Genomic DNA, 14,413 nt, shown 5'->3' on the forward strand with positions numbered 1-14,413 from the left:
ATATGTCGAGGCTTAAATAAGAAATAAAAGCGGAAGTGGTCATGCTGGCAATTTACCACTTTAGAAAATGTCTAGGGCTATGAAAACTAAATCCACTGTTGGCAGTGCACGCTCAAGCTAGAAAGTCTATTTGGTGTGGGAAATAGTACTCAACCTTTCATTTTCAGCAATTTAATCAAATCGCTCCTGCTCTCTCAAATATTTATTTAGCCTCCTATAATTTATGGTAACCATGGCACTTAGTATTACCCAGGTGTTAAATCTAATACAAAAAAGGTAAAAAGAATAGTAAAGAAGTATCAAGTGATGCCCAGGGGAACTTATTAAGTGTATTTCATTTAAATAATCCAATTCCACGAATTGAGGCAGAATTCTTAGAAAAAAGTACAACTTGAAAGAACTTGGCTTAAATTGGAGCAGGCATTTCACCTGCAAGCTGCTCAGATCATTAATTTTAATAATTTCTGTGGCATACTCCGTGGGTAGACTGCTTTATAGTTATTTCGGTGGTTGTTACCTACTGCTGTTCTGTGATATAATCAGATGAATATTAGGATCACCATTTGAAAGAGTCACAAAGGAGCCAGTGACTTGTGCCAGGCCATGGGCAAGACCAGAGACATGCTGTTTTAATTCAGCTAATTCTTATCTCTCTTCTACAAAATCCTGAGGTTTCTTCTGCTTAGAAACAGATCATTCTGGAGGTGAGAATGTCACCTGGAGGTCCGCCACTTCTCCAGTCTCTCCTGCTCAGAAATCACAGAGTTTCAAACTGTCTTCTCCAACAGCCCCCAATTCCATGTCTCTTCCTGGGCTCAACTTGTGAACTTCTTTCATGGTTGCCATTTCATCACACCTCCTAACCTGTTTAGAAGAGGAGGATTCATCCAGAAGCACACCAGGTCTGCCGATGTGGACTCATGCTTCGGGCTATGCAAAGAAATAGAAGGATCCAGGAGACTGGACTCTAGGTCTGACTTTGCCACTGTGTAATTGCATGCCTTTGGACTAATTTAAAAATTTTATCCTGAGCACTTTTACACCATGTGAGCTAATTTAGTAGGAGAAAAATGACTGTAAGGAATGTTCTAATACTGATATGCTAATATTACAGCATAGAGAGCATAAGCTTTGGTGGTTCAGAACTTGCCTGTGTCCTTTAGTAACTACTACTTCGTGAATTTAAAGAATCACTTAATGTCTCTGAGCCTCAGTTTCTACACCTGTAAAATGATGATACTACATCATGGGGGTTGCTATAAGGACGTTGTTGTTGTTTAATTGCTAAGTTGTGTCTGACTCTTTTGCATCTCCATGGACTAGAGCCTACCAGGCTCCTCTGTCCATGGGATTTTCCAGGCAAGAATACTGGAATGGGTTGTTATTTCCTTCTCTAAGTGATCTTCCTGACCTAAGGATTGAACCCGTGTCTCCTGCATTGCAGGTGGATTTTTTTTTTTTTACCACTGAGCCACCTGGAAAGCCTATAAAGATAGTCTGCAATATGTTTAATGTGTTGGAACCAAATATATGTGCATTAAATGATAACTATTATTTTTACATATTATATCAGGACAGAGTCCTCCCCCAATTAAGTGTTCTTCTTTTTCCTTCTAATTTTACATCCAAATATTGGAAAAAGGAGAATGGGAAAGTTCAGATATATTAAATGGCATGCTACTTTTCTTTTTTTAACCATACAAACTAGGTTATTTATTCATTCAGGTGACATTTATCCATATATTAGGTAAGCATATATTGGTGACCCATGGCACATATTCTGTCTCAGGGTAGGGTTTATAATATATCTCCTGTTTACGTGAAATTCCCTTTCTCGAGTGGTGTTTGTGCAGAGAGTGCGAAATGATTTTGTTGGTGTCTTCAGCAAAATCTGGACCATTCGCTCAGATTCAATCGTGCAGAGAAATATTATTTTCAAGATAGATAAGAAGTAGCAGCTTGCACTAGAAAGAAAGATGAGATGGTCTTTCTGCGTTCACCTTTCACACTGATTGTGAGTGAGTCCCAGAATGGCCACTGAACTTGCTCGGGGCTCTGTTCCGCTTCTGCTGTGACTTGTCAAACCAGATAGATCCTGATGGTAGTTCCGTAGAGGCATTGCTGAGTCTATGCTAATTAGAAATCAGTTATTAAAACTTGAGGAATTCTTTTTTTTTTTTTTTAGGATAAAGACAGATTTATTTATTCCTTTTCAATCTTTATGGTTTAATTTTTTAAAAATTTTTATTCTGATGATCTGTGTTTTGGATTCTACTGTTTCCCTTCATTAAGACAGAAACCAAGAATATTTACAAAGTACTGCTGACAATAGCACTGGTGTGTCTGTATTTTAAACCCATTGGTTCACTTAGACTCAAAGCAACACATGAGATAAGTGTTCCTATTCTCTTCCTTTGATGATCAAGGATTGTGTGTGTGTGTGTGTGTGTGTGTGTGTAAGAACAGTCTGGGTCTTGTTCCAGTGTGTTCATACTCCTGCAACTTTGCTGTTCCAGCCATGCTCCACCTGCTTCTATTTATCCCAAGTTCATTAATGCCACAATAACATCAGGAGCTCTGCCTGGATGAAGCCTACAAATATGCCTCAGGATAATTCAAATCATTGATGCTTAATTAATAAGCCAAAGAATTACTGACTTTTAACACATAGAAATGGAAAATCTTTCACTGGTCCCAAAAATGACTTTTTCTGAACAGGCCACAAAGAAGGTAATTATTTCCCCTAAGCTTTGGGATAATGTATGGAAAAATGGTCAAATCAATTTTTCCAATTAAAAATATTAAAATAGTTTCAATCTTATTACAAAAACAAAATATATTTACTATGGAAAATTAGAAAACAAGTCTAATTCTGCCAACTTGATAAGACCTTTGGTGATATTTAATGCATACCAGGATGCATTGTGTTTGGCCACCTGAGATTGTGGCAGAATTTTCATCTCTTAAGGCTTTCCCTCCCCCTTAATCTGAATTTGGCCTCAGAAGCTTTCTCAACATAGTGCTTTGTGTGATCCATAATCTTTGATCAGAGTTGGTCAGTTGGTTGATACCTGTTGTCCATCTCTTGTTCCTTTCCAAAGCCTTTGCTCTTGCCCAGCTATTCATATATACATGTATTTTGATAAAACTTAACTTATTTTATGGAGCTTCCATGATGGCTCAGACAGTAAAGAATCTGCCTGCAATGCTGGAGACCTGGATTCAGTCCTTGGATCAGGAATATCCCCTGGAGAAGGAAATGTCTGCCCGCTCCAGTACTCTTGCTTGGAGAATTCCATGGACAGAGGAGCTATGGCTACAGTCCATGGTGTCGCAAAGTGTCAGACACGACTGAGCAACTAACACTTACTGGCTTCAAAACAATCAACTGCTTTATGAATGTGATACCATCCATCCTGTTTTCTGTAAAAGGTGCAACTCTTGCACACCAAGTCAAAGAATTTTCTCCACAGCTTCAGGGAACAGTGAGATAATGGTAGGAAGTTACAAAGACTTAAACAGACAATCACAGAAACCAGCTCTGCAAATGAGCTTTAATTTGAACAGTTTAAATGCAAAATTGTCAAAAGGAGACTATTGTGGTAAAAATACTTAATACCCAATATTTCGTGTTAAGCCTGTGTGCTTTCCAAATAAGGTGTCCCCTGTCCTTCTAAATTACTGAGTGTAAAAGCTGTAATGTTATATGTTCCCGAGGGGCAGAGAGTAATTCAGACATGAAGTAATTTTAATAGAAATCATTCCTCTTTTCTTGGCAAGAGAAGAATTTCAGTAGGAATTTTTCAAAATTACAAAATATCCTTCCCTGGGGAATTCATGCCGCCACTTAGCAGATTTCTCATTTCATTTAACACAAATATTTTGATCCTCAAGGGGAAGTCTGCTCAGTTACAGTTTCTGCATTACTGTCTCCCAAAGATAAACGAGGTGCTTTTCTCCAAAATGGACACAGGAGAGGTAAGGTGGGAGGAAAATGATAGAAATCCCAGGAAGAAATTTCTAACAAAACAAATCATTTACCTTAAAAATGGAAGCATCCTCTGATTCCTATGTCATTTTCTTCTCAGAATGTTTTCAAAGAGGGAAGATACTATTTTTCTTGAGAAAGCTAGCCTGAAGGAAAATGAGATGAAGAAAATCTTGTGAAACAACTGAGAGTTTCTTCTCTCTTATCAGTTCAGGTGGATTGCAGTGGTCTCCTGAATGGGAAGATGCGTGGAGAAGGGATTTTGAAGTTTCCTCTGGGTTTAACTAGAAAGAGCTCTCTGACTGACTATTGGAGTCTGTTGTCAGTGAGGATGCTTTCCATTTGGCCCTGGGTACATTATGACTCTAGCAGTGTCAGCCCACCTATGAGGAAGGTATGACCTGTTCTTAGTGTCTCTTCCCAAATGTCTTCTGCCCTCAAGATCTTCTGAAACTTAGTACTTACTAAACCTGCTTTTCCTAACCAGCATGAAAAATTCTAGTTTGTCCAATGGATAATTCCATTGAGATTCCACTCTTTGCCAGATAAGAAGAAAAGGAATTTCTCAGATTGGATGATAAGTTGCATCATCAGTGAGTTGTACCATGTATGTCAGTCATCACGTAGAAAAATTTGAGTTTGAATTTGGTGATTATAATGTCAGGCAGCATGAGGTGGCTAGGAAAAATATTTGGAAGTGTGTAGCAGTTTCTGTCTTCATCCAAGTTGGCATCTTCCTATTCTCTTTCCCTAAGAGATTGACATTGCTCTTAAGATCAATTTAAATATCACATTTTGGTGATGAAACCATTACTTTCTTCGAGGGTAAGTGGTTGCAAGGCTTTCAGTGAGTGTATTAGTCACTCAGTTGTGTTCAACTCTCTGTGAGCCCATGGACTGTTGCCCACCAGGCTCCTCTGGAGTTGGCAAAAATACTGAGGTGGGTTGCCGTTGAAGAAGGCACTTAATGAGTTTTCAAGTAAACATAGATGTTTACAAATAAACTTAAGTAGCACTTCTGTGGTCCTTCAATACCAGGCTTATGTCAGGTCTTAGGAAGTTCATTTAGCTGTAGTTCAGTGAAAAACTTAAATCCTAAAATCCTGAGAACATGGCCCATGTACATCTTTTCGTTATTTTATCCAGGATGATCACAGTGGTTGGATACACAGTTGGTGATCAATGAATGTTTTTGCTCCAGCAGTCCTAAAATGTTAGCAAGACTAAGGGCAGCTGTTTAAATGGTTTGTCAAAAGCTCTGCTTCATGACATGTTTATCATGGATTCATGCTTGTTACAAAAATTCAGGGTCAGGAATAGTTCTAAGATACAGTTGGTCAGATGTCACAGTGATCTTTATTTCCTAATAGAATACTAGAAGTTTTGTTGCCTGAGGGATTGACATCAGTGTCCAGGGTAATTGCCAGATGTTTTGACATTAGGTTTCAAGCCCTTTTGGAGGAGAGGATAAGCAGCTCTCTAAAACCACAAGCTGATGTTAAAAAAATACAATTATTTTTTGAAATGGAGTTTTTATGACCACTTAAGCTCTAAGAATTGTTTAAAGCTATATAAAAAACACACCATAGTATCACTATTTTAAATTAGCCTTCAAGTCAGCCTCTTTGTAAGGAAACAGTTTTTATTAGGCCAATAACCTTTCCCTTCTTCTTTATCTTTTGTTTTGACTATGTTAGGTCTAGCAGAAGTCACTCCAAAGTCAAGTACATCATTTGATCCCTGTACTAATGAGACCAGTGTTAAATTTCCTGGGGCCAATTTCAGGGTAACCAAGGGCTCACCTAACTGATCGTTCTTTGTAAATATGTTCCATGTGACAGGTGTCCTTGAGACATGGGCCATGAGAATATAGCTAGATTAGTATAAACCCATCTCAACTACTAAAGAACTAATATTTGCATTATTAGTTAGTTATTGATATTAATGTTTATACTAAGAGCTAGCATATTCTGAGTGCCTACTATGAGACAAACTCTGTGCTAAGCATTTTACATGTAATCCTCACAACAGTCTTATAACATAAGCAATTCCACTCTATGGAGGAAAAAATTAGGCTCAGAGGTGTTAGGTGACTTCCCTAAGATCAGATTGCTATTAAATGAAAGACAAAATATTTGAAATCAGGTTTGTCTAACTTCAAACTCACCCTCTTTCCTTTGTGCCAGACTGCTTCCAGGAATATCATTTGTATAGTAATTCGTAACTGATAAAAGACTTCTTCATTTATTTTTAGTCTCATTGAGTCTGAGGATTACTCATTAGGGATGTGATCTTTGTCATTGCCTAATGAAACAGGAAACTTGTTCAGGTTCATGCAACTGGGGAAAGAGCAAGCTGGACATGGACCCCAGGTGCTCTAACTTTTTATTTTGTGCTATTACCGTAACATCAGAGATACCCAAGGCTTCAGGGGCAGTGTGTGTCCAGTGGCCACAACTGACCTTTTCCTTTGAGGTGTGATTTGCCCTGAGCATCAGAAGACTTACCCCAGTTTAGGAAGAGTTTATCAGATGTGCTGCTTGAGGCTTTTCTTCCACAATCCCTACCTTCCTAGAGTTTACACAAATATAACACCTAAGCATATTTATAAAGCAATCTCATGGAAATGAGTAAGCAATTCATATATGTGAACCCAGTGATAAATAGATGAGTAAACATATACAGAGTTACAAAAATTATTAAGTATAAAAAGGACTCAATGATACTTTATTCTCAATGCCTAAGCTGACAATTTTGATTCCCTGTAAACTATAGTTATTTCTAAGATAGATAAAACTGTTCTTTATACTTGGCATGAGGGAAAGATCCAGAAGATTGTAGTATAATTAGACAAAAGCTGAAAAATTTTGAGTGGGCCTAAGAAAAATGATTGGTTCTTTGATCAGTGACTTTTATTAAAGTGAGCTGTTCTAGGGCAGAGGACAGGTTTTGTTTTAAATGTCTTCTTACCACTCCACCTCCATTGTCTAGCAGTGTATAAAAACAGAGTTCATAACCAAGCAGTCATGGATGATCTTGACATCATTTGTGTACTTCCTGATTTAAAAACAGAATAAAAGATATATGTACATTTCTCCAGAGAGTCCCTAGATTTCACTGGATCCCTGGAGTATATAACTCTGCAAAACATACTGCCTATCCTGAAAGCAAAAGAAAGTGAAAGTCACTCAGTTGTGTCCGACTCTTCGCAACTCCATGGACTAAAGCATGCCAGGCTTTCCTGTCCTTCAATATCTCCTGGAGTTTGCTCAAACTCATGTCCATTGAGTCGATGATGCTATCTAACCACCTCATTCCTTCTCCCTCTTGCCTTCAATTTTTCCCAGCATCAGGAAGAGAGCAGATGATGCTAGTAAGGATGGCTGGTGTTTACATCAGGTTGGTGAGGTTCACATCACCTTGTCTGTCCACAGTAGTAGGTGGCTGAAGAGTGGACTTACCTGGGGACAGAGAGCCTAACCATATCCAGGGGCCATAAGCTAAAGGAGGAAGCCAGGTTGTGTGAGCATCTCCCACAGGCAGCGACCCTCAGGGATTCTCTGAAGAAGTAACAATATACCCACAAGAAAGAACCAGGAGTTGGAAACTGGATGCATGATGATACCTAAATGCTGCTCAGAGGAACAAGCAGCAGAAATAAGACAGAATTTCTTACCATGGACGTGTGGATGGTCCAGTTATATGAATAAGGGTTTATGGCCTCAACAGAACCAAATAAAGACTAACCAATGAAAAATAATAGGGCTCCTGTTCTAAGGATCCTTAAATTCCCTCTAACTGGGAATTGTCAGGATTGGTCTCTCAAGTCTAGAACGAGACTGAGCTCAAAGTGGGTGGGGATGGTAGGGCTGCAGCGCAACGGGGTGGACAGGTCCTTATCCCATCTGCAGATGTTCTGTGCTTGCATTGTGTGCTCACTGGTCTTGCAAAGAAACCCTGGACAAGATAAAAGGGTCTCACCTCACATTCTATCAATAGCACCAGAGGGAGCCTTCATTTCCAAAGGTAATTGCCGCAAACGTGTTACACAATATCATTCATTACTTGCTAGGACTGAGTGTTGAAAGTCCATTTCACAAGATAATGAAGTTGTTTCCCAGGACTAAAATAACTGGTTATCTGACTCTTAGGTTCATCCCACATTAGATGTATTACACACACAACTGTCAAAATAAATAACTTACTTGGGATGTGTCAGAGCTCACAACAAGCTGATGAGAAATGTGTAGGGTTGTGGAAAGCAAATCAGAGAGGCTGAGTGAGTGAGGAGAAAATAATGGTCCGTGTCAGCAAAGGGATGGCCCAGCATGAGAGATGAAAGCCTGGTGAGATTTTAAACTGCCCACATGCCCATTCCTGCAGGTTTCCGTGAACAAATAGGGCCACATGTGGTCACACCAAAAATATCAGCATGAAATGAATTCCTGGCTGCAGTGGTGTCTCATGAAACTGGGTCTGTAATTTACAAAGGTGACAGCCAAAGCTGTAAAAATAAAATGGGAGTTTTCAATCAGGTAGCATGAGACAAGTGGGGGGAATCATGTACTCACTGGCAAGATACATTTTTTATCAGGCAACAGGTGTCATTAAAAAAAAAAAAAGTGATTGGACAGCCAACTCCAAACAGAAAAAGTTGCAGAGGATTTGATGTCTTCCACACTGAATGGGAAATTAACTTTTAAGGAAGTTTAGGGAATATTCAGAGTAGCTTTCACATAGAAATGATGAGCCTAGGGAGGCATGGGAAAACCAGATGAGGATGATGGTGATGATGATGATGGTGATGATAAGAGAAGAGGAAGAGGAGGAAAAGAAGAAAATCTTGCCCAAGCCAGCTAATTAAAAAGTGAAACATGACATATACACAATATTCACATAAAAGTAAGCTCAATTAAAGAAGGTGATAAGGATGGGGAAATGAACATGAGTAAATATTCCGGATTTGGCAGTGTTCTTTCAATGGCAGCAGTCATCTGTCTCCTGTGTTATCCAACGATGGTTGGATAATATTGTGTAATGAAACACCCTGAGTGGCACTAGTAGTTTGCAACTGTTCCTGGTGTGCATTTAAGAGCTCCCTTTTGATGGAGTATCATTCAAGCCAGTGGCCATGTGGAGTGCCCCTGTTCTGTCCATCTTTGGACTGACAGGATCTGAGAATTCATTGAGCATAGGCAGTTGGTATAAACATTTGAGGCCCAGGTCCCCTTCCTAAATTCTGCCACTTTCCCTTCTCTCAGCCAGGCCAAACCCAGTCTTGGCAGTTTTGTGATTCAGCTATCAGAATCTTCACTTCATCAAAGGGAGAGAAGATAATTTCTGGAATAGAAAGCTAAAGGAGGGCTAATGAGTCCATGCTAGGATTTGTTGTTTCACCTTCAACAGCAGGGTTTTCATGAGCAGTGCTATTACACTGAGTAAATAGAGTCATAGGAGTGAAGAAAGAATCATGGGCTTTGTGGGCAGTGGACTGTGAAGTCCATTCCTGCCTACTTTGAACAGATTGGCTAATCTTGCTTAAACCTGTGTCCTGTTGAAGAACACTTTATGAAGATTAAATTAATGATCACATTTACTGAGAATGCTTCCCAGGTAGCTCAGTGGTAAAGAACCCACCTGCCAATGCAGGAGATGTGGGTTTGAGCCCTAGGTCAAGAGGATCCCCTGGAAAAGGAAATGGCAACCGATTCCAGTATTCTTGCCTAGGAAATCCCATGGACACAGGAGCATGGTGGGTTGTAGTCCATGGGGTCACAAAGAGTTGGACATGATTGAGCAACTGAGCACACACAGATTACTGAATACGTTGTAAATTAAAACTTGCCTTTATTGAGTACCTTCTACTTGTTAGGCCTTGTGTTAAAGCATCTATAGTATCTCAATTAAACCTTTGTTGTTGTTTAGTTACTAAGTCGTGTCCAACTCTTTTGTGACCCCTTAGACTGTAGCCCTCCAGGCTCCTCTGTCCATGGGATTTCCCAGGCAAGAATACTAGAGTGGGTTGCAGTTTTCTTCTCCAGAGGATCTTCCTGACCCAGGGATCAAACCTGTGTCTCCTGAATTAGGTGGGTTCTTTATCACTGAGCCACCTGGCAAGCACCAGTTAAACCTTACATAATCTTAAGAGAAGGTAACCATAATTCTCCTTATTTTTCAGATGAAGAGGCTAAGAGAGTAGGACCTTGTGGGAGATCACAGAATTAGTAAGTGGTAGAACTGGGATTTGATCTAGGTGTGGCGTCAGACTCCATGCTTTTAACATCCACATAAAATGCCCAGTTCACTGCTGAAAAATGGTGATTACTTAATAAATAGCACTTCTGTTATTACAGCTACCTTAAATCCATTCTGGGACAAGGAGGATGTAAATAAATGACTTTATTTATAGTCTATAAATAAATAATATCTGCTATTGTTGTTTGGTGTCTCTTTGATCAAACAAAGGAAGTGTCAAATGTTCTTTTAGCTCTCATAGACATTTTGCCAAGAGAATCATGAAGACTTTGACTTTACAGGGAACAAAATCAAATGGTAAGAATGATAGGGAAAATTCTTTTATCTAAAATGGCACAGAGAAATCTGTAGCTCTGGCTGCTACTCAAACTTCAGGTTCCTTGAGGAGGCTGATATTTTCTGCTCTGATACTAGAACATGTGTAAGGCCAGGCACTGTTGGAAAAATGAAGTGCTTGATTAGATTTGCCAAGGACTCTCTTTAACAAACTCAATAGTATTATGATAGTTCAAATAACATCACATTTGATCCCCAGTGAAAAGCTTCTGTTTGTTGGCAAAATTGAGACATACAAGATTTCAGAGAGAACATTGAGTTGCCTGCTGCACTCCAAGTTTTCTGGGACTCGATTTGCTTAGATATTTATTTCCTTCTGTAATTGTCCTTTCTGGCATGAAAAATCAGAAACACATTTAAAGGAGACAGTTTATCAGAGAAAGCTCCTATTAAAATTGTATGCTTAATTTGTTAATTAGGTGGATAAGAATGACTGAGGTCTGGCCAAAAAAGATTTTTATTTTCTTCTTTTCAAAGAACAGTAGGAAAATAGGCCAGGTGATTAGCAATCTATTTTTAGGACTTGACAGGTCAGTTTTATTCCTAGGAAGAAAAAGGGCTTAATCTATTTGTAGAACTTGATCCTAGCCCAGAGCCATTTGTCACTGCAAGTTAAAAACCTCCGTGTTAACTTCCTGCTTTAAACAGCCTGGACTAATCCCTCTGGAAATCCAATCTTTCTACCTCATCACCAGATGGCACCAAACATCTTTGGGGGAGGGGAGAGAGGTGAATGGTAATGTTTACTTTCTGACGTGTCATCTAAAAAATAAATTCACTTAACATGCTAAATGCTGAGGGAATAAAATGTACAGAGAAATTGAATCAATTTCCATGTTAAGCAGTTCTGCTGCATTCCTTGTCCCGGCCCTAGATCAATTTCATAGTTTCTAGAAGATTGAATCTGATAATCCTAGGAAAAAAGAGTCCTTCTAGAGTCACTTTTTATCGTGGTAAAATGTACATCACATAAAACTGATTATTTTAACCATTTTCAGCATACAGTTCGATGGTGTGTGCATTCTATTGTAGTGTTTACATCTGCAGTGTTGTACAACCATGGTCACTATTTTCAGGGCAATTTAATCATCTCAGATAAAAACTGTGTACCTATTTAGAGTCATTACTAAATGAAGTCAGATTGAGAAAGACAAATATCACATGATATTGCTTCTACACAGAATGTAAAAAAATTATACAAATGAACTTATTTGCAGAACAGAAACAGACTCACAGACATAGAAAACAAACTCATGGTTACCAAAGGGGAAAGGGGAGGGATAAATTGGGAGTTTGAGATTGATATATACACACATTAGTATATTTCCAATAACGACCTACTGTATAGCACAGGGAACTGTGCTCAATATTCTGTAAATAACCTAAATGGGAAAAGAATTTGAAAAAGAATAGACATATATACATGTGTAATAGAATCATTTTGCTCGTAATCACTGGAACTGAGTTGAGGGTATGTGGGACCTCTCTGTATTATCTTTGTAAGTTTTGTAAGTTTCAAGAATCCCTTGAAACAAATACAACATTTTAAATCAACTATAGTCCAATATGAAATAAAAGTTTAAAAAAAACTATAAAAGTTAAAAAACTTATTTTTTAAAAATAATAATAAATTTTTTCCAAGCCTCATTCTTATTTCCACTTATGGCCACACTGATGTTAACATTCTGTATCCAGCATGTACATTTTGAGGGCATTCTTAAATCTTTAAAGTTTGGTTATAAAGTAGCTCCTGGCCATCAAACTCAGCAAAACAAGAGTCTGTAATTTTCCTCTCTTCCCATGGAACATCCAATAAAATAATTGATCATGTGTTCATTCAACATTCCTGTGCTTCTTCTGTGTTGTGTACCATAAGTATTGCCACTTTAGTGATAAACATGTGCAAGATAAGATTTTTACCCTCCAGCAGTTGATATGGTGGAAAAGACTTAGCTAAGTTATTATTTTGAATATTATAGGAAGACAACACTGCAACATATTAATTTACTGAATGCCAGTTAACTGTGCTTGATACTGCACACAGTATGTGACTTGAGTTCTTATAAGAATGACCAGGGAGGTGTAGGAAATGGCACTTCATGTGGGTGATATTCAAGAGACAGAAACAGAAGTAATCTTTAGAAAATTTGAAGAAGGATGGATTGGAATTGGGAGATCAGTTAGAAAGCAATGGCCACAGTTCTTGCAAAGGATAATACAGAAACTTACAAAGATAATACAGAGAGGTCCCATGTACCCTCACTCAGTTTCCTCCAATAATTACAAGTTATGTAACTATAGTGCAATAGCAAAAGAAGGAAATTGAAGTTGATATTGGTACAATGTGTGTGTAGTTCTTCCCCCCACCCTCAGTTTAGTTCAGAAATAATTGGCATATAACATTGTGTAAATTTTGGTTGTTCAATGTTGTTTTGATATATGTGTATGATGTGAATATGGTGTGAAATGATTATCACAATAAGGTTAGTTAACACATTAGTCACCTCACTTAGTTACCTTGTGTTTGCATGTTTGTGAGATGAGAACATTCAAGATCTCCTCTTTTAGCAACTTCTAAGTACAATACAGTATTGTTAACTGGAGCCACCATGTATTAGATCTTCAGAACTTACTCACTTATAACTGGATGTTTCTATCCTTTGAGCAGCATCTTCCCATTTCTCCCAACCTCGATCCCTTGGCAACCACCAGTACACTCTGTTTCGACGAGGTCTTCTGGATTCTATATGTGAGTGATATCACATGGCATCTGTCATTCTCTGACATATTTTGCTTAACATAATGCCTTCAAGGTTCATTTATGTTCCTACAGATGGTAGGATTTCTTTCTTTATTATGACTGAGTAGTATTCCATATTTTGTGTGTGTGCATGTGTGTGTGTACACTACGTTTTCTTCATTAATTCATTGACAAACTTGATTCATTCATTGACAAACTTTAGGTGTTTCTATATCATGGCTATTGTCAGTAATGCTGCAGTGTAGATATCTCTTTGAGACAGTGATTTCATTTCCAGAAGTGGGTTTACTGGATCTTAGGGTATTTCTATTTTTATTCTGTTTTTGATTTTTGAGGCATCTCTACTGTTTTCCATAGTGGCTGTACCAACGTATTTTCCCACCAATGTACAAGTGTTCCCTTGTCTCCATATTCTTTCCAGCTCTTGTTATTTCTTGTGTTTTTGATATGTGCTTCTGTGCTGTGCTTAGTCACTCAGTTGTGTCCGACTCTTTGAGGCCCCATGGACTGCAGCCCACCAGGTTCTTCTGCCCGTGGGGATTCTCCAGGTAAGAATACTGGAATGAATTGTCATGCCCTCCTCCAGGGGATCCTTCCCAACCGAGGGATTGAACCCAGATGTCCCACATTGCAGATGAATACTGTCTAAGCCACCAGGGAAGCCCAAGAATACTGCAGTAGGTAGCCTATCCCTTTTCCAGGAGATCCTCCCAACCCAGGAATTGAACTGGGGTCTCCTGCACCACAGATAGATTCTTTACCAGCTGAGCTCCCAGGAAAGCCCATTTTTGATGTGTATCATATCATATAGTTCTGTGTCATTTTATCATATGTATAAATTTGTATAACTGCCACTGTTATCAAGATTCTGACCCATTTGAGTGAAGTGTACAAATCTTACTTCTCTTGAAGTCCTTTACACTCCTCTCTTCATAATAACCTTACATATTTATAACATGCATGTAGATACATTAAGAATCAAATCACACAAGTTAAAATTTTGACTTCAACTGTCCAGTGTAATTTAGAAAACCCAAGAAGAGAAGAATGTATTGTATTTATTCATGTTTATG

Source organism: Muntiacus reevesi, chromosome 2, assembly GCF_963930625.1.
Source record: "Muntiacus reevesi chromosome 2, mMunRee1.1, whole genome shotgun sequence".
Lineage (NCBI taxonomy): Eukaryota > Metazoa > Chordata > Mammalia > Artiodactyla > Cervidae > Muntiacus > Muntiacus reevesi.